This window comes from Ylistrum balloti, unplaced genomic scaffold (genome assembly GCF_031769215.1).
Source record: "Ylistrum balloti isolate Yb309-2 unplaced genomic scaffold, AGI_CSIRO_Ybal_v1 Utg371196, whole genome shotgun sequence".
Lineage (NCBI taxonomy): Eukaryota > Metazoa > Mollusca > Bivalvia > Pectinida > Pectinidae > Ylistrum > Ylistrum balloti.
Genome location: NW_026782651.1, coordinates 165,201 through 184,328, shown reverse-complemented (window position 1 = coordinate 184,328; position 19,128 = coordinate 165,201). Strand labels below are relative to the sequence as shown.

At 35.8% G+C, this 19,128-nt stretch overlaps 1 long non-coding RNA gene across 1 annotated transcript; it reads right to left on the bottom strand.

The window, feature by feature from the left end:
• Nucleotides 1-422: 422 nt before the first annotated feature.
• LOC132561355 (uncharacterized) lies at nucleotides 423-2,834 on the bottom strand. The gene is made up of 3 exons (XR_009554691.1): nucleotides 2,749-2,834; nucleotides 1,875-1,920; nucleotides 423-602 (listed from the first exon to the last, which is right to left on the bottom strand). It is a non-coding gene; the product is annotated as an uncharacterized LOC132561355 (long non-coding RNA).
• Between the last annotated feature and the right edge of the window lie 16,294 nt (nucleotides 2,835-19,128).

Below are 19,128 nucleotides of genomic sequence, written 5' to 3'. Positions count from 1 at the left end.
GTTTAACCAGCTCTAATAATCACCAGAAAAATATTTTTGAAATTACAAATTATACTCTGATTTGTACAAATAGAAACTTTGATGCCAAAATTAAAATTTGCTGACATTTTAAAATATGTTCAGATATAAATTTGGTTTCACAAAGGACACAATTTGTTTTTGTACACCAAATTTTATATATGTATAAAATTACATATACGTGTGCTAGAAACACTTCAGTTTAACATACTTTCCTGAACATTCATAAGTAAAGTATAGTAAAGACAACAAATATGTAACCTTTGGTTAGTATTTATTTTTTCAAAAACACAAATTACATCAGAAATATAAATAGGTAATTAATATAGATTGATCATCATAAACTAACAATGATAATCTACCAGTAAAGCAAATTCTTTGGAAGAGAGAGCTTAATACTCAGTCTGCAGGTCTAGAAGGTACGTATATCACAATAACAGGCATAAATAGTTTTCAAGAACTGTTGTAAAAATCCTGTAGGAATGTCTGTAAAAAGAGTTACTTCCCTTTGAACACTAACTTTGTCTGACCTCCTTTGGATCCTGGGACACATTTGTAGGATAACCTCTTCCCTGTCACCGATTCTGAAAATATATGCAATACCGGTATATCTTTCAATAACCTTACTTCATAATGATGTTTGTTCCTCTACATCTTTGACAAGTAGTCATTAGTCCTTTTTTAAGTTTGGTTTAAAATGTCTCAAAATTTGAATGATGGACTGAATCTTCTAGTGTAGTAATATTCCTTTAATTTTGAACAGAATAACGTTTCAGCTTGCAATCAAATAAAATGACAAAGACACAAATATTATGGAATAAGCCACAGTTAAATGACTTCAAGGATTTTAGAAGTGTGAAAGAACAGGGAAAACATGCATTCCTGTAAAGTGCCCGACCAGGAATTGAACTTGGGCGTCTGGTGTGATAATCGACTGGCTCTATCAACTTAGTCAATGAAGCATGCTCCATCAGCTGAGTGACAGAGACCGTATTTAATACTATATACAAGTCACACTGACCCATCAGCTGAGTTACAGAGACCGTATTTAATACTATATACAAGTCACACTGACCCGTCAGCTGAGTGACAGAGACTGTATTTAATACTATATACAAGCCAGACCGACCCATCAACTGAGTGAGAGACCGTATTTAATACAATATACAAGCCACATCAACACACTCATATTACACTACTCCCTCGTTTTTTCTTGAGACTTCCTAAATTTCAACCTGACACTACATACCACAACTCATGGTATTTCATTAGGAGCCAATGTGAGAGAACACGGAAAATACACATTCCTCTTGAGTGTCCCGACCAGGAATCAAACTCAGGTCTCTGGTGTGATAATCAAGACCATATTAACACTCTATACAAGCCACACCAATCTGTTCCTATTACACAAACAAGTGAGACCAGAGTTATATAATACACATTTATCCAGATATATACACAAGCCTCACCAATCTGTTCCTATTACACAAACAAGTGGGACCAGAGTTATATAATACACATTTATCCAGATATATACACAAGCCACACCAATCTGTTCCTATTACACAAACAAGTGGGACCAGAGTTAGGTAATTTACATTTATCCAGTCTCGTAACTTATCTTATTCAAACTAGTTTCATTTTGGTTATGTTCTTAAACTGATTTTTACATGATGCTGATTAATGAAATTTATGACAGAAATGATTTCAGTCTGAAAATTAGCCACTTAAAATGAAAGCTATAGCATATGAGCTTTTGAAGTACTAAATGTACCTTCAGTACAAAGCTTTTTTTATAGGATAACAATTTTGATGTCTATTTATGGTTATACAATCTATGTAATCATAATCCTTACGTTTTGTAGGTCCTTGCTTAGACTGCTGGTTAGTCGTGTTGTATACCTGTAAAAGTGAACAGTTGCAGAAATACCTATCATAATCTTTAATGGACAATAAAAACAAAGTAACAATCTAATCCAATACTTGTAATTTTTAAGGTAAATCAGATGGAAACTTACAGATTATCTTACAATTATATTAGGATTATTATCTGACATACAAAGTTGTAACAGGATCAAATCTGTTCTGCTCAAAATAAAAGGGCCTTCAGATCACAATGTCTGACTATTTCCAAGTATCAAGGGAATATACCAGCAAGTTGGAAAGGAAAGATTTCAACATGATATGTACTTAACCACGGCTAAGAAGTTCCCCAGTTTTGAAGATCATATTAAAAATTTAGTATGTCTGCTCTCATTGTCATATAAATAGAGATACATGTACCAGATGTGGATTGGCCATTTCCAGTTTTCCAGCTTTTTTCTATAAACTTTTGATGCCTTTTTCCATGTGATAAATCTGAAATTAATCTTGAAATGATACTCTTACCTATTATTGCTATCGCATTAATAGTACATACATTCAATAGATAATCAGATTACACAACCTTAGATGAAAAGCAAATGTGTGTTCATTTCTTACTGGGTTTGTGTTTCAATCTTAAGCTAAAATCACAGAATGTCCCATGCTGCTATGGTTGCATTGTTTAGCATGACCCAATCGCTGTGCATAACATGTGGTAACCCTCTTGCATATTGTTCAGCGAGGAAGTCACCAACTGAATGGAAACCTTCTCTCAAAAAGATGCGTGTAGTTCATAGGGTCATAAACCCATCAAAGAAACTTTTCAGAGCCCTGGTTCCTTTGTGTCCAAGAAGAAAAAAATGTTACCTTTGAAGAATGGTTGCATCCTTCATCTGGAGGTGCATCAAGGTCCATGGGTGGCGAATCATAGGATAACCAGAGCGAGGACTGGTCATCATACTGGGAGGTCCTGTATGCTGGCTGCTCATAGTTTCCTCTTCTCCCACTCATCTGTCTATTGTAGCAGGACTGGCGATTATTATTACTTCTCTGGCGATTACTCCTTGGAGTTTTGTCAGGGAAAGTTTGTAAAGATTCAGACTGTTGTTGTTGAAGCCGATTATGATCTACAATTTGACCATATGGACAATTTACACAAGTAAAAAGAAAAAAACAATAAAAACAATTACTGTACTAAGAAATGAAAATTTGATTCAGGATACCACTAAGAATATTATCTGTCATTAACAAATCTGACAATTAATTATTCTGAAAATGTTCAATCATTAAGATATAAACAGTTTATTATATATTTGGATATTTCTATTGACCTGTTTTCATGCTTTCTTCTCGTGGTCGAGGTGGTGCCAAGCCAATGCTGACTCGACGGTGAGGTGGCCATCCTAGAGAGATTTTCCTCGGAAGCTCTGAACTTTTAGCATTCTGAAGGATGTTTTGCGTTACAAGGGCCAAATCACCAGCGAAAGATCTTTGACCTTGTGAAGGCTTCCTCACATGTTCAAGACCATTTTCCTGGAATCCTCCATCAAAATGAACTTGCCTCCCTAACTGCACTCCTTCCACTGGTTTCCCAGATTGCACATGTTGCCTCTTTCCCCCAAAAGTTCTAACATCATTATACCTTTGTTCATACATGCTGTAAGTCATGGGTTGCTTCCCAAAGGACATGTCCTGTATCTGTCCAGGCTGTACATATTGTGTCGTTTCTGGTGTCGATTCAGCTAAACAACATTTTCTTTGTGTTGATGTCATTGATTGCTGAATTTGAAAGTCTGGCTGTGATACTGGGTAAGTGCCTTGAACTAAATTCTCCTTTCCTGTCAACCTTGACCTTTCCATGTGAGAATCATAATTCATGTCTCTAAATCGCGAGGAGGTGATCTGATCTTTTGCACAAGTTTGATATTGCAATGGAATATGACTTCTTTCTTGACTATCACATGTTCTAGTCACTTCAAATGAAGCTTTATTCTTCACTTCTCCATATGAAACATTTTTGTTTGAACCAGCTGCAGAATTTTCGAATGTATCAAGATTGTGTCCTTGTTCTTTCAAACGTCTGGATACCTCCAAGTTGACCGCTTGTTCAAAAGCATCTTCTCCAAATGTATCCTTCAGGCCTGTAGCAGTCAGGTTTATATTCCTCTGATCAATATCATGTTGCGGAAATCCCTGTGCAGAAAGTTTTGAACAAGATTGCCTTATATTGTGTTGAATTTCGTTTTGACTGGTCCACACTTCTTGAGGAATTCTGTATGTAGCTATGTTTTCCCCTCTTATTCTGTCCTCTTCAATTTCTTCTTTTGTGTTCCATGTAATTCCAGTATTCTGTTGGGAATTTCTGTATAATGCAATATTTTCTCCTCTTTCAGACAAATCGTTTTCTTTCTTTGTACATGTATCCCATGAATCTTCCAAATTTACATGAGGTGTCATGTTTCTTCCTTCAATTTCTGCCCTTTCAAATTCATTTAACTTCACAGATGACTGTGACCCACTAAGAGACCAGAGATCTTCACTGACTTGCAAGGAGACTTGTTGCTGGTTATCCATTCCAGAGCTGGCTTCGTCTAATGCCTCACCAGGAAAGTTCTGGCTTGTTAGAGCAGTTGAGTTAGCTATATCTGAGTCTAGTTGTTGCCCTGAATCAGTAAACCAGTTATACTGATAAGGTTTTTCCATGACAACTGATTCAGACCCTAATGTGCTGTCCATACTAAGTTTCTGTTGTTGCAAAGATTCAGGGTTCTGTTTTGTTTTATAATCTTCCAATGTTAAGGTGGAGTCTTCAGTTAGTTCTGACAACCCTGTAGAACCATGATGCGACTCTTTGCTCAAGAAATTTGAACTTCTCTCTTGATGAACCATCTCTAGAAATGACTGAAAAATATACAGTGAAATATTTCTAATAAAATCTGTTTTTTAAATCAATGATTTGAACACAACATTGCTGATTATTTTTAAGGCATTATTAAATCAAATCTGTGACAGCTGACCATGACATTATGCTTTCCTGAAAAGAGAGCTATTTAAAGAGCATATAAACTTTAATAATATTAAAGAAACTGATTTCTAAGTGGTGTGGTATTTAGTTGACTAATTAATTAAACTTGTTCTGTAGTTAGCTGAATATGTTTGACCCAGTGATATTTAAGGTGATTAACAGTTAAATATTTTGGTTTGTGATCCTGTAATAGAACTCTCCATCAGCAGCTAGACTTCCTCTTCACTTTGATCAGAGATGTTCAATATGTTACAAATCAGACCTTTAGGAATTTTTGTGGCATCCAAGGAAACAGGGTAACTAGCTCACTATAAGAAGTTGACAGGAGTTCACCCAGAGGCATCTCCTGAAGGACAAGTTGAGCACTGCAAAAACAAAATTGGCATGTATTTTCAAAATACATTATATTGCTATTTTTGTCCCAAGTTCTAAACAATCTATCTGAATTCAATTCCTAAATACTACTATTAAACACCATGAAAATCTAAAGCACATTATTAGTAAGTAATATGTATCTTGTAAATTACACTGTATATAGTTTTTTTATTAAGATGTTTTATTTCATTATTATTTTTCATTATGAAAAATGTCATCCCAGTTCTAATGCCAAATTTTGTTAGCTACATCATTAACCACAAAATCACCCCAAATCAAGGGATTCACTAACTCAAGAGCTACTACATATATTTGTTAACTATAACATTAAACTGTGTTACAGCATCAAACAATTCCATCGATATCAATTTTACAATGTCATAAATGGTGTTCTTTTCATTTTCTGTATCATTTTTCCATATCTACAAGGGGTTTGCTCTATTTATTTTGATCTCACTGTGTGTGCTGACCCACGGAATGTGATAGAGTGTATGCATTACTTTGAGGATGAAACAATGCAGCTAGTCTTTAGACTGTTATAGAAGCGCACACTCATTGATAAAGATAAAAAAAAAACAGGTTTCAAGGATAATATCATCATTCATATCATACAGAATAAAAAAATCAGAAAGTGATACTGAGATCAACAGAAGTAACAGATGATTACAGTGACTAAACAAAAGTTCAAATCAAACTAAAGAATTATCATATATTCACACTGGTTGTTATGGAAACATGCATTCTTTAATAATCTTATGATATTAAGACTTTTTGTTCCACAAATGGAATAATATTTGAATTTAGATAATATATGAATTCTCACTTTCAAAAGCAATATAATGATAAAATTTCATTCAATGTAAAAAATGTACTAAATCTAATCTTAATCGTTGGAGTCACTTGGAAAATATTGATCTTCACATAAAAACTTGAATTTATGGTAGGTTGTTTACAATTTTAATCTTCTTCACTTACAACTGAAACAACTAAGTGAAAGCAGCGCTATCATCTTAATATATATGACCCTAAAATTAGATGACAACTAAACAGAAAACAAAACCATGTCAAGTATTCCTTGTGTCTATAAGCTGCTTCAGATTCTCAATAAAGACATGGGTCTAATTAAACAAGAACTTGTTTGAAAGAAAATTTGTAACATGCTTCCCAGCAAAGACTAGATGACAGGTGTTCACTCCAGCTTAATTAACTTCCTGGTTCATTACGTAACTTTCAAAAATAAACAAAATATCAAACAAACCCTTCAGTCATACCTAAATGAGTTAAAACATGGGAAAGACAGCAATGTTTTCTCTTCCTGTCAATAGTAAACACAAAAGTTTGACATTAATTGTGCATCATAAATATTTTCTCTTCTTTTTTTTGTAAAGATTGTAAACTGTTTTGAGAAGTAAATCTGATAGCAGATCAGTAAAGTAATGGAAAATCTTTATCACATAACTTCTGAGACAGAAAAACCACACAATTTGCAATAAATATTATCTGTATATTTTTACCAACGACTATGAAATAATACGTTTGATTCCAACAGACTATCTGACCTGGTATAATTAAAGTACATGTTCTGTGTTCTATAAGGTTTCGTATCAGAGTAGTCACTGAACCAGAAATAACTGATATACTAAATTCTAAATAATGATATACTTGTAAATGATAAAAAACTAAAAACACAATATTAATCATTTATATATAATCATCAAAATATTTTACCTCACTGCACTCCTCTGCTATCCATGTTCTCACTCTCCAACTTCCATCTTTCCAGGCAGGAGATGATTTTTCACTGATATCACAGACTTGTCGCACAAACTTTGCAGCCTCAGTAGCATTGTTACTGATAAAGGTCTAAAGGCAATGGAATAAAAAAACAAGCAGCCCATAGAGCCTGTATTGCTCACCTGGATCTGAAAGCCTAGCACTTGGATACATAATTTTAGGTTAGGTATTTCAAATATTTCCAAATTACAACTCAGTAACTTAACCTCTTTAGCAGGGTGAAACCAATCGGTAAATTCTTATATCACGCCTGCCTTTCTCTTTTAATATCCAGAAAGAGTTTATATGGTTATCAGGTTTAGATCTCAAGTGTTTCAAAAATATGACCCAGAAATAAAGTCCCAAAAGGTGTGCAACACCCAAGGATCAATTCTTTCATCATGATGCTCTTCACTTTTAAATATAGTTAAAGGCCATCCCTCCTGCCACAGGGGGCCAAAACCCATAGTTTACACAAAATTAATTTCTCTTTACATGAGCAAAAATGTTTTAGACAACATTTTGGCGAAATACAATCATTCCTATAGGAGAAGTAGGATTCTAGAGTCTAAATTTCCCCCTTTGTGCACAACCTCTCAGACCGTGGGGGGATGGGTTCATGTCATTGTTTATGAAAGGTAGGGATTTTTAGAAACAGTTGACAGATTGAAAACAAAATCTTAATGCCAGACACTGGATGCAAGATGCCAGACGACAAATGCCACACCATGGTCTTTTGGACCAGACGAGCTAAAAAAAACTATAGATTTACAGTTTTCTTATACATGTTTCTTTAGCAATCAAACATTATCCACTGTCTATATGTTTTTATTTGTACCAAGGTTAGGATAACTTCATTGTTTATATTCCTCTTACACATTAAATAATTAAGGTGGTGGTAAACAACACCATGATTTATTTTGATAAAGTAGAAGAAAATATTTACCTTGATAATGAAGTCCTGTTTCCTTGCAAGATTTCCAATAGCAGCTTGAAATCGGGCAATGTTCTCTATACAAGATCTGTGCTTTTGGCTGGAAAAGAGTCCATACAAGTCTAGATAATATCGCTACAAACACTTAGAATTAGATATTTTCAACCTGTACCATGTACTAGGGTAAGAATAAGGCTTTCATTGTTTTTAAAATTTCAAAATTTAAAGTAAATCCTAATTTCACAGTTTTTTGATGTATTTCCCATCTCTTTAATTAATCAAACTTATCGACAAATTGAAATTTTAATGGCAAATTCATTATCAAATGATTTTGAAGGAGATTATTGAGATTTAATTTTTAAACACAACAATATTTGATCATTATTGTCAAAACATTATACAGTTTTTGGTGGAAATGTTCTTCATATTTTTGTCAAGGATTAAATATTAAAAATTCCAATTATTATTTTGTATTTCATGTGAGTTTCACTTGACATTTTGATTTCCTATGTTAAAATGTTAGCTTTAAATTGAAGACACTTTAAACACTTCAATTTTTGCCAAAAATCTGGGCATCGTTAGCATATATCATGCTTTCTTATTAATATGAGTAGGAGGAGTCAAAATCCACTTTGCAATATCCTTTCCAATCTTATAAACAAGAGACCTCAGGGGCCTGTGTTGATCACCTGGCTAATTCAGCCATTCAGTCATTTAACAAAGAATTTATCTCTCTGACCCAGCAATGCGATATATGAATATGTGGTAGGTATCTCAAATGTTTCAAAGATATAACCCATTTCCCCTATTGAACCCCTCCCCTCTTACCCTAGGTGCTAAGACCCCTTTACAAAATAGATTCCCTTCACCCAAACATCCTCCAGACCACATTTGGACCAAATTCAATCATCCAACAGGAGGGGTAGGATTCTTAAGAATTTCCTCTATTTACCCTGCTCCTCAGGTCCGGTGTAGGGGTGGGGGTTTAACATACCATGTTTAACTTCCCACTATGATGCTTCTGAAAAATTTGATCAAAATCTGCTCAGCTGTTTATGACTTGTAGCATTTTGTAGAAAAGTTGACGGACGGAAAACTGTAAATGGACCAGTTGAACTAAAAATTACATCAAGAAGTTTTAAATGTTTTTACCTTTTGTCATTGCTGTAGAAAAGTATACAGCAGGTTGTGAACTTGAGACTCAATGTAATTATCTTGGAGTTGAAGATTTCATATTGCCAAGTCTCTGCCATGTCTTTTACTGACTGGACAACTATACAAGTCCTCTCATCTATCACCAGGTCTGCAAAGTACATCTCATCTATACTTTTGATCTGGTCATAGTCCCTCTCCAGAATCATCAAGTTATGGCTGCATATTAAACATATTATCAATATGCTAATATAAAAAATCTGATGTGGCTGTCAAACTTATGATCCGAGACATATATTACCTTTAAATTTATCCATTTTTTTCAAAACTGATGATTCAGAATAGATAATGAAATCTGTTCATAAATTGCCAGACTACCTCCAATGTTCTTTACTATGCATGTATTTTTAATCACACAATGTGTATGTTCTAATTTGTTAACAAGGGGCCAATAGGCCTTATAATTTATGATCTATATTTATCTAGTGAATGACATATATAAGTAGTCACTTTTCATGTAACAAACTGATCGGCCAAATATATCATTATTCAAAGAAACTTAAGTCTTTCTTATCTTAGGGAGATGCCAATATTGCTGAGCAAGCAAAAACAATTCCAAGTCATCAACACATTTCACTCCTATCATAAAAAAATGTATTAAAATACAGGAAACAGCACTTCAATTCAGCAAGCTTATATTGCTAAGTGCGTCTTAAACAAGCAATCATGAAACTTTGAATGATGCTTCTAAACAGTCGACCTTGTTTCCAGAAGTTGTAGGAGCTCTGGTCTGGAGGTAAGATATCTTGATCCAATGATAGTAAGTGGTGCACATGTTTGCTTGTTTTGGGGTGCCATACTCTCCTCAGTGGTCAAGCCTGGAACAGATAATTGAGATTTCCATTTTATTCAAAGATTAAATGCAAATTTAAGATTTTTTTGTAATTTCAGATGATAAAAAAACAATTTCTTAACTCTAAAAGAACAAATTTTCATAAATTTTTATGTTGATGCATGTACGAGGTAACCATTCTTGTGACGATAAACAAGTCAATTACATACTAGTAAGTTCATTTCTTGATTGCGAAATATATCAGAGACTTATGTATCAATGATACATTGTATAATTGCGTTAAGCAAATTTTTGAAACAAATCATTCTACGATAAAAGGCAATGGGACTATACTTACTGAAATGAGTTGTGACACAGTAAGTATAGTCCCATTTTTCAGCACCAGATTTTGTTATGTGCATGGCAAACATTATTTGATCACTCTTAAGTCAATTAAGAATTATAAAATAAGTGACAGTCTTACCAACATTGTTTCAAACAAATAATTCAGGCGAGAAGCCTTTGTTTTACAGACAATGATTACATTACATAATAGTTTTGAAAATAAGGCAGTTCATTTTGTTAACATGAACATGATGGCAGTAATGTAATGTTGTCATCACTAAACTTAAAAGTGGTCAAGTTTGACATTGGAAATTAACTGTGAATGTCAGGATATCACAGAAACATAGATGGAAGTATAAAAAACATGTACAATCAAAAACAAAAAAATCAATCTTTTTACCCTGATGTCCCTATAGAAGATAATAAATACCACTTTAGTTGCACCAAGTCAACGATTGCAGTACACTAGTTAAAGTCCCACCTCTGTCTTTGTCCTATTGAGCTTTACTGTAGGAGAGATACAGTGATTGGGTAATTCTGTCATACTTACCTGTCTGACTACTGCCACCTGTGTGCAGGTTGTGTTTAACACTGAAGGAAATGAGCAGTAGACCGTACATCTTACACTGGTCCTCTAGCGAAGCATTGCCTCCACAATCATTATAATCCATCACAACAGTGAACAGGGACCATGGAAACTCATCTACAAGTTCATTCCTGTGTGCTACCAGGCATGTCACTGATTCAAGTCTGTTGGATGTTTGGAAAAAATTATGAAAAAAAAAGAGAATCGCTGACATTGATGAAGCTTCCTTTATAATTAACTGAATTTAAGCTAGTCAACTTTCCATGCTTGAAGCCAATTTTGGTTATTTACATAAACATGATTAACAGCTGTTATTTCTGAGTTTTAAGGAGTGTGTTCCATTCATTCATTTGACTGAAACAATTAAACCATCTATTTCAAGGTTTTTGAAGTCTGGTAACCCTAGTAAATGTTCAAAGATTCTGACCAATATTGAGCAAATTTGAGATCTTATTGATGAACAACGGTATAACATATTTGGTTCAAATCATACAGTAAAAAATGCAGTTATTTGATGGAAACAAAGGATTGATCTGTATATAGTGCAGCAGATAAATGACTTTTTTCAGGTGAATCGTTCAAAATGTGATACAAGCACCAAACTTGGCACAAATACTCATTGTGGGTTACTTGTTTGAAAAAATACGCTGGCCATCTGAAATTCAAGATGGCTGCCATTTTTTCAAGATGGCGGCCATAATCAATACCGAAATCTTACTTTTTGCAATAAATATGCACATACTTTGCCAATATGGAAGATTCTGGTGCCAAATCATACATTTTATACCATGCAGAATCTGATTTATGAATTTCTGAATCACTAAATACCTTCGTTTTACCTTATTTTGGGACTTCCGATCAAAATTACAGAGCTGTGGTCAACCTACATAATGGTATAGTAGCGTGGTAGGTCTATGTATATAGTGTTTGGGGTGTAGGGTGTAGTAGAAGAGGTAGTACCTTTGTTTCAGCAGTCAGCCACATCCTTAACCATGGAAGAACTCCTGGCACTGGTCCTCACTGCTTACCTAACACTTACCTATGACCCAAGAATTCAACACAAGAACTTATCCATGGTTGGCCAATGTGGAACACCTCCATTGATGAGGAGAACTGCACCTCCACCAAGGACTACAGAGAAACAAATATCACCGAGGAAGAAGAAAGTAACACATATTCACCGGGAAGGGGAGAGAGGGAATAAAAGAGTGCATGTCAAGGCACAACCAGGGCACACTGGTGACATTGCACTGCTGTGGTACTCAGCATGGGGTTCAGTGCCGGCTAAATAATACATAACTTCTATTTGTAGTATTGTCTCTTGTATTATAAGTGTCCCAAATGCTATCTAATTTAAGCCCCACTTGTTGTTAGATAGCCGCACCTGAATTGACAGGGTGTGCCAGCGCGGGAGAGCCGAGCCAAGGGTAACGGGGCTTTACATAACTGTATGTAGTTACCCGGAAGGTGTACAGATCGCACGGGACTTAAATGGCACTGGATGAACGATCGGGCTAGGTGTAGGTGATCATGTCCGAACCTAGTTGTATCCCATACCTGAATGTGCATCTTCATATTGTGGTATTAAGGCGGTAAAAGGATAAACCCTCGGCCTTACCATATCCAACATGGCAAGTTTAGCACCAGGGTCATCAAAATGGCAAACTGATTGGAGCAAATGCTGCCTATGTCAAGAGGACAAGGATGACGATGATCTGATATCTCCACCGACACGTTATACACCTAAACATGATGGCTACACCATGATTGCAACAAATATCCCCCTCTTCCATGCCCTCCATGAAATGCCGATTGTTCTGGATCCAGCGAGACTGGATGAGGGTGAAGGCATTGAACAAACACTGAGAAAGAACAAGGCAAACTATCACCAGAGCTGCCGTGTTATGTTCAACAACACCAAACTGGAGAGGGCACGAAAAAGAAAGGCTGCTGCTCAGAGTACAGAGTCAGGTGAAGGGCGAACTAAGCAGCGACGAACCAGTCGTGAAGGTCGAGAGTCCGAGTGCTTCATATGTGAAAGAGAAGAACCGGAATCTGAACTGAGAAAGGCCATGACAATGAAGCTCAATAAAAGACTACATGACTGTGCCAAAAATCTAAATGATGGAAGGCTTCTGGCAGTTCTTAGTGGTGGTGATGTTATAGCACAGGAACTCAAGTACCACTCTACGTGTCTAACAGGCCTGTACAACCGAGAGAGAGACCACCTGAGGAACATTGAGAAGCAGAAGCAGTGCCAGAGCGTTGAACAACAAGCCTATCCATTGGCATTCTCAGAACTGGTGACCTACATAATGGAGACTAAATCGAGCTCTGAAGGTCCTTCTATCTTCAGACTTGCAGACCTGGTTAGCCTATACAAGCAGCGGCTACAACAGCTGGGACTTGAGTCACCTGATGTCAACTCTACCAGACTGAAGGACAAGCTGTTGGCAGAAATTCCTGAGTTGGAATCTCAAAGGAAAGGAAGGGATATCTTACTGGCTTTCTGTAACGATGTGGGCTTGGTCTTGTCACAAGCCTCTGACTATTCTGAAGCCGTGACTCTTGCTAAAGCAGCCAAGATCTTGAGAAGAAACATGCTAGACCACAAGTCTGTATTTAATGGAACATTCAATGAGGGGTGCATTGAAGACGCCATACCAACCAGCCTTCTTCAGTTCGTGGGAATGGTTGAACATGGGGCTGATATCAAATCTCAACTGAGATTTGGTGCCTCAAAGACAGACCTGATAATTGCACAACTGTTGCAGTACAACTGCTATGCTACCGCTTCGGTCTAACTTGTACGGCATTATGTAGCTGCAGATGTGAGGATTAGGCCCAATTCAACTCATCTGAATTCCAATCAAAACGACAATAGAAAGACAAACAAGATGTATAGACATTAAGACATTATTAACAAAATTATAGCCGTGGACAAGTTTGACTCTGCAGTTGGATTGGACATTGAAATGATATTTGGAGATCTGTTCTGGCTAAAATATATACAGTTAGTTTCCTGAAATATGCAGAATAACTGGATATACATTTTTTAGATATACATACGTCAATCTTAATAAAAAGTTGTTTCATATCATTGCAAAAGCCGCGTTTCCTGTTAATTTTTCACTCTTTTGGGATAGAAATGGTAGAAAGAAGCTCCAAATAGATCTTAGAGTTATACTTTTGGATTCCTTATACTTGAAAACCTACTTTTTAACACAATGATCAACTAAATCAGTTACTGTAGTGAGATTCTATGGCAAAATAGACAATTTATATGCCAAAATGGCCGCCATCTTGAAAAATGGTAGCCATTTTGAATTTCAGGTGGCCAGCGTATTTTTTCAAAAAAGTAACCCCTAAGGAGTATTTGTGCCAAGTTTGGTGCTTGTATCACATTTTGAAAGATACTTTCCCTTATCTGCTGCACTAATAAATGTTTTTTAAGTCTTGTAACTCTTGTGTTGGTAGATTTTAACCAATATCAGATTCATTCAATGTCTAATTGATATAAAGTGATATACCAAATTCATTTCAATTACAAAGAAAAAATACTAGGTTATTAAACTGAAACCCTACCTCAAATAAACAGACAGACCTCCTTGTGTTTATAACAAAGTGACACATTTAACAATTTGCTTTGCCAGGATCATCTATCTTTTTGATGTAAACCCCAATCTTTACATCAACATTGTCCTGGTAAAGTTGTACCAACACTTCCTGTTCTCCCAAAATCAAATTCCATTTTTTTTTTAATATTCTGGTTTCACTTCAGGATGTTATTGGGTTTTGAAAGTACCTTCACAATTTTTTTCAACCGTGCAGATTAATGCCTCAGTGTCTAAGGCACTGGAAAAAATAGCTACAAATTCAAACGTTTATCAGATCATATCTATCTCCCTTTGTCTTCTTATGTTCCCTATATATATAAACTAGCGGGCAAACGAAGGATTTTCTTGGAATTGGGTACAACTGAGGCAGATCTGGTGTAGAAAACATCTGTATTAAGTCTATAAATGTTATAATACAGAATAAAATCTGATACAATGACATAACAATAATCTGACAGAAAAAAATAAGGCTAACCCTCCTCTAAAATTATGCGCCAAGTTTTATGATCCACACATCAATGTGGGCAAAGTTATGCACCAGACATGGAAAGATAGATGAAAAGACAGATGGACAGAAGGACAAAGTGGTGACTATATGTTCTTCCTTAAATTTTCGGGGAGCATAATAACAATGTTCTCTGATCTTCATTCTTGAGGGCAAAAAAGTGTCAAGACATTTATTGTAGAACTCTTGAACAAGGGGCCCATGAGCCTTGATGGTCATTTGACTATAAAGATATATGAAAGTGGTCAAATAGGCCTGAGTTGCTCAGCTACTCTACAGCTGACATAGAAGACATTGTCAGTTCATAAAAACTTCTAACTTGAAATCTGATTCTTTTTTCACGCTACTATACATATACTATGACTGTGAACCTATTGTTTATTGAAAAAAGAATTTTTTAGATCACATCTTACTTGACCCAAGAGACCCTGAAGGTCAAGGTCAATTATTTGAATAAATTGGTAGCCCTTCATCCAATTATATCAAAGAACCAATATCACCAGCTTGGGCAATTTTATTATTGACATTTAAAAAGGGATGATGTCAGTCACATGAACAAGACAAGTAACTCTTTATCCAAGCATGCCACAGGCCCAATATCAGCATCCTGGGTCTTTTGGTTATTTGGAAAAAGTTAATATTTTGACATATTTGACTTCTGTCACCTTGAAAAATGGCCAAGGTCATCCATATTAACACACCTGTAATTGCTTTATCCCAGAATGTCACAGCACCCTTGGTCGTCTGGTTCTTATGAAGAAGTTGTTTGATGATTTTAACACATTTGTCCTCTGTTATCTTGAAAAGTGGGCACGGTCATCTTAATTGACAAATTTGGTATTGCTTTATTCCAGCATACCACAGTCCCAATATCAGCACCCAGAGCTTTCTGGTTTTTGAGAAGTTAGTTGTTTAAAGATTTTGACATATTTGACACCTGTGACCTTGAAAATGGATCAATGTCAATAATATGAACATAGCTGGTAGCTCTTGATCCCAGCATGTCACAGGCCCAATACTAGTATCCTTGGCTTTTTGATTATTGAGAAGAAGTTGTTTTAAAGATTTTAACACATTTGTTTCATATGACCTTGAAAGTTGATCAAGATCATTCGTTTTAACAAACTTGGTAGTCCTCTAACCCAACATGCCACATGCACAATATCAGCACACTGGGCTTTTTAGTCATTGAGAAGTTGTTTATGCATTCCAACAAATTTTACCCCTGTGACCTTGAAACTGGGTCAAGGTAATACATTTCATCAAATTTGGTAGCCCTTCATCTCATCATACTACAGGGCAGATTTAAGAACCCTGTTTCTTTTGGTTATTGAGAAGAAGTCATTTAAATGACAAGTTTACACAAGGCGCACAACAATGAATGAAACAGGATGGCTAAAGTTCATCCTGACCCTTTGGGTTCTACCTAAAAAGCCCTGTTCTTAATTTCATAAGTATGTCAGTAATGCTTATCATCCAGCTGAAAATTTCCATATTTTAGTTTTGGTTTACTGAATCTGTAATTAGTATACACACATAATTTTCTGAGACATTCAGGATCTGGTTTTCCTTTCAAAATATTCACAATGGTAAAGGTAATTTGACCCTTTTTGGTAATTTAATTATAAAACAATCTGGAAATATGGACCACTTAATATGGATCAAGGGAGGCAATCAATAAATTTAATCTTTTACAATTAATACCTTTGTGACAACTCCCCTGATAAATCTGTGAGAAGATAGGTCCTCATTCCAGATCCACCTTGCATAAAGTCTCTCAGGCAATACTTAAGACTGGTACGTTCTTGGCCAATCACAATCAAAATCTTACAAAACAGATATCAATTCACATATTTAAATCTGATGTTTAAAATTTACTGCAGCAATACAGTTTTACCTAATTTTTAACAGTATATTTATCATAATCTTCTATGTACTCTTTATCATACCTGCCAAAAGGAAATAATACCCAATCACCTGAGCACTTTATAGCATAAAATAAAACGACAACAAATATCAGAAAATGAAAATATCATCATCTAATTATGCTGAAACCTTCAACTGAGTTCAAATATGTTATAGACTATCATATTCAGTGTTAAATTAGAGGTTTTTTCTCCCTAAGATCAATACAAATCACAATGCACATAGATGAACGAATGAATTTGCCAATTAAGTCAATACTTTCATGAATTCTAAAACAATTGGTCTGTAGAATTGGCCCTGACCTACTTAGAAGCATTGATCATGTACATAAATGCAAAAATAATCTTGTTATGAGTAGTTTCGTATGAATATATTTCTATTCCAGTCATGTGTTTGGCCTTACATGTACATATGAATTACTGGTTAGTTTAAATATGGAAAGTTAATTACAATTACAGAGAAATAATCAAATCTATTGTAAGGATCTCAAGTCAAATATTAACTTTCAAACTGTCGCAGTCAAATAACATGTTCATTGAATTTCAATCCTAACAAGATTATCACAAATCTACTATAAATATGTTTGGTTCTTCTTTAATTTTCCCAGGCCCTTGAACACATTACCTTCTCTTTTGTTCCATTTTTGTCCTTTGTTGAATTTTTTAGCCTCTTATCAATATGCTGATATAACGAAACCAACTTTGGATGAAAAATTCTTCTCTGGTCGAAATTGCATTTACATTGAAAAAGTTTTCTCCTCATATCGTCAAAACAATCTGAAATATGAATTATTCCTCAAGGTTACCTGAGCCTTTTTTCTCAAGGCCATTAAATGACATTGACCCTCAAACAAAAATATAAAGAGAACTGTTCACAATGCAAAATGTCGGTACACTTGAAAACCTGTTTTCATTTCAGTAGTAATTACCATAACTTTGGTATGCATATCTTCCTCTAATTCCCATTCATTTGTATATAATGTAAAAAAAAAAAGCGCAATTAACCCCCAAAGGGAGCCCCCCTACCTGTCCATCATACCAACTCATGACCAGAAGTACATCCTTCTTTATTGATGGCAATGAGCTGAATTGATGTTTTTCACTAGTCTTGGTGACATTCCACAAAAAACAGGGCAATATTCCCATTTTGTTCTGTGATTTTGGTTCACGTTCATAGTAGGTTTACTGTTTTTATTCCTATTTGATTGTTGTTGCATTGGCGGTGTATTTTTGACCCCGTTTTCTCCGTCGCTGTTCAGACACGTAGCGGTGAGTTTTGTTGTTTCCTTTGTGTTTTTCATTGCTTTGCTGTTTGTTTGAGTGTTGGTTTTGATTTATAAAATAATCTTTTCATGTATTTTAAGTGTTTTTACCTTTCAGCAATTGAATTAAACCATTATTTCTTTTGTTGTTAGGTTCTTTGGTTTTGTATCCGATTATGATGGCTAGTAATTGTCTTCACCACAGTACCGTGGATGGATGAAGCCACTTTTATTAGTGAATCCCACTCCCATTCTTCATGTCCCCAATGCCTTTCTTGTTCAGAGTAGAGGCCCTATGATGTTTGTTTACTTGGCTCTCCATCTGGAAGTTCGGCAGGGTAAGGGGAAATCTACCTCTGGGATGTCTAAGGATGTTGCCCCTGGTGATCTTACACCTGGCCCCTCCTTTGCCATTTCAGCGGCACCTGTTAGTAGCCAGAGGATGGCCCCTCCTTCCAAGCCTCGGTCTGGTTCTTGGGAGGAATTTTCCTTGGGCCTTTGGCTTCAGCAGAGGTTCCCCCTCCCCAATTATCTTCCCATTTGGGGGCCTTATTGGCCAGCATTACACAGCGACACCGGGCTTCTGGTGCTTCGGCTTCTAGGGCAGTCCCATCTGCTCAGTCCAAAGGGCATGACGTGTCTAGATTTTCTTCACACCCTAAGGTCAAGGTGGGTAAGCATTCTGACAAACGTCCCCATCCAGAGTCCACACTGTTTAGGCTGATGGTGGCTTCAATGGCTTCCTCTTCTGTTCCTAAGGCACCCCTTCCTCATGATTTGGGTACCTCGGTACCTTTGGACTGTAAGGGATGGAGCACACCAGAATGCAATGCTCTCAACCCTTTCACCTGGGTGGTCTTGTGGTTGATGATCCCTGATCAGAAGCCCCTTCTGCATATGGTGCTCCTCCTGATGG